Source organism: Pseudorca crassidens, chromosome 5, assembly GCF_039906515.1.
Source record: "Pseudorca crassidens isolate mPseCra1 chromosome 5, mPseCra1.hap1, whole genome shotgun sequence".
Lineage (NCBI taxonomy): Eukaryota > Metazoa > Chordata > Mammalia > Artiodactyla > Delphinidae > Pseudorca > Pseudorca crassidens.
Window position 1 is genome coordinate 110,089,395 of NC_090300.1, and position 3,339 is coordinate 110,092,733.

Sequence of the window (3,339 nt, forward strand, 5' to 3'; positions counted from 1 at the left end):
TATCCATCTATTGGTATTTTAGTGTATTACTATTATTTTAGCTTACTATACATTTTGGTTTACATATTTTTAGTTTACTAAATAAGGACTGCAGTGTTTTGTAATCAGCATATTTACTTAATATACTGTATTATCCCAATGATTATGGTATTTCTATAGCACATCCTATTCAGAATAAATCCCATTTTAATTAAAGGTTAAATTAAAAAAATGAAACGATAAAATTCCATGTCAATGAGTTTATTTATTTTGAAAGGAGAGTCACAATAAACATATTGTGCACTAGTTATTTCTGGGTTGTGATAACATGGATAATATTTTTTTTCTTATTTCCTCCCAATGAATTCATCACAAGACTTTAGTGTAAACATTGTGTTAACTCTTTAGTCTTGCTATCCTACTTGCTACGACTGTCTTTTTTTTTTTTTTTTTAACATCTTCATGGGAGTATAATTGCTTTACACTGGTGTGTTAGTTTCTGCTTTATAACAAAGTGAATCAGTTATACATATATTCCCATATCTCTTCCCTCTTGAGTCTCCCTCCCACCCTCCCGATCCCGACACTCTAGGTGGTCAAAAACCGAGTTGATCTCCCTGTGCTTTGTGGCTGCTTCCCACTAGCTATCTACCTTATGTTTGGTAGTGTATATATGTCCATGCCTCTCTCTCGCTTGGTCACAGCTCACCCTTCCCCCTCCCCATATCCTCAAGTCCATTCTCTAGTAGGCCTGTGTCTTTATTCCTGTGTTACACCTAGGTTCTTCATAACATTTTTTCTTCTTAAATTCCATATATATGTGTTAGCATACGGTATTTGTCTTTCTCTTTCTGACTTACTTCACTCTGTATGACAGACTCTAGGTCTATCCACCTCATTACAAATAGCTCAATTTCGTTTCTTTTTATGGCTGAGTAATATTCCATTCTATATATGTGCCACATCATCTTTATCCATTCATCCGATGATGGAAACTTAGGTTGTTTCCATCTCCGGGCTATTGCAAATAGAGCTGCAATTAACATTTTGGTACATGATTCTTTTTGAATTATGGTTTTCTCAGGGTATGTGCCCAGTGGTGGGATTTCTGGGTCATATGGTAGTTCTATTTGTAGTTTATTAAGGAACCTCCATACTGTTCTCCATAGTGGCTGTACCAATTCACATTCCCACCAGCAGTGCAAGAGTGTTCCCTTTTCTCCACACCCTCTCCAGCATTTATTGTTTCTAGATTTTTTGATGATGGCCATTCTCACTGGTATGAGATGATATCTCATTGTAGTTTTGATTTGCATTTCTCTAATGATTAATGATGTTGAGCATTCTTTCATGTGTTTGTTGGCAGTCTGTATATCTTCTTTGGAGAAATGTGTATTTAGGTCTTCTGCCCATTTTTGGATTGGGTTGTTTGCTTTTTGTTATTGAGCTGCATGAGCTGCTTGTAAGTTTTGGAGATTAATCCTTTGTCAGTTGCTTCATTTGCAAATATTTTCTCCCATTCTGAGGGTTGTCTTTTGGTCTTGTTTATGGTTTCCTTTGCTGTGTAAAATCTTCGAAGTTTCATTAGGTCCCATTTGTTTATTTTTGTTCTTATTTCCATTTCTCTAGGAGGTGGGTCAAAAAGGATCTTGCTGTGATTTATGTCATAGAGTGTTCTGCCTATGTTTTCCTCTAAGAGTTTGATAGTTTCTGGCCTTACATTTAGCTCTTTAATCCATTTTGAGCTTATTATTGTGTATGGTGTTAGGGAGTGATCTAATCTCATACTTTTACATGTACCTGTCCAGTTTTCCCAGCACCACTTATTGAAGAGGCTGTCCTTTCTCCACTGTACATTCCTGCCTCCTTTATCAAAGATAAGGTGAGCATATGTGCGTGAGTTTATCTCTGGGCTTTCTATCCTGTTCCATTGATCTATCTTTCTGTTTTTGTGCCAGTACCATACTGTCTTGATTACTGTAACTTTGTAGTATAGTCTGAAGTCAGGGAGCCTGATTCCTCCAGCTCCGTTTTTCATTCTCAAGATTGCTTTAGCTATTTGGGGTCTTTTGTGTTTCCATACAAATTGTGAAATTTTTTGTTCTACTTCTGTGAAAAATGCCAGTGGTAGTTTGATAGGGATTGCATTGAATCTGTAGATTGCTTTGGGTAGTAAAGTCATTTTCACCATGTTGATTCTTCCAATCCAACAACATGACATATCTCTCCATCTATTTGTATCATCTTTAATTTCTTTCATCAGTGTCTTATAATTTTCCGCATACAGGTCGTTTGTCTCCTTAGGTAAGTTTATACCTAGATATTTTATTATTTTTGTTGCAATGGTAAATGAGAGTGTTTTCCTGATTTCCCTTTCAGATTTTTCATCATTAGTGTATAGGAAGGCCAGAGATTTCTGTGCATTAATTTTGTATCCTGCAACTTTACCAAATTCATTGATTAGCTCTAGTAGTTTTCTGGTAGCATCTTTAGGATTCTCTATGTATAATATCATGTCATCTGCAAACAGTGACAGCTTTACTTCTTCCTTTCCGATTTGGATTCCTTTTATTTCCTTTTCTTCTCTGATTGCTGTGACTAAAACTTCCAAAACTATGTTGAATAAGAGTGGTGAAGGTGGGCAACCTTATCTTGTTCCTGATCTTAGTGGAAATGCTTTCAGTTTTTCACCATTGAGGATGATGTTGGCTGTGGGTTTGTCATATATGGCCTTTATTATGTTGAGGAAAGTTTCCTCTATGCCTACTTTCTGCAGGGTTTTTATCATAAACAGGTGTTGAATTTTGTCAAAAGCTTTCTTTGCATCTATTGAGATGATCATATGGTTTTTCTCATTCAATTTGTTAATATGGTTTATCACATTGATTGATTGGCCTATATTGAAGAATCCTTGCATTCCTGGAATAAACCCCACTTGATCATGGTGTATGATCCTTTTAATGTGCTGTTGGATTGTGTTTGCTAGTATTTTGTTGAGGATTTTTGCATCTATGTTCATCAGTGATATTGGCCTGTAGTTTTCTTTCTTTGTGACATCCTTGTCTGGTTTTGGTATCAAGGTGATGGTGGCCTTGTAGAATGAATTTGGGAGTGTTCCTGCTTCTGCTATATTTTGGAAGAGTTTGAGAAGGATAGGTCTTAGCTCTTCTCTAAATATTTGGTAGAATTCTCCTGTGAAGCCATCTGGTCCTGGGTTTTTGTTTGTTGGAAGATTTTTAATCACAGTTTCAATTTCAGTGCTTGTGATTGGTCTGTTCATATTTTCTATTTCTTCCTGATTCAGTCTTGGCAGGTTGTGCATTTCTAATAATTTGTCTATTTCTTCCAGGTTGTCCATTT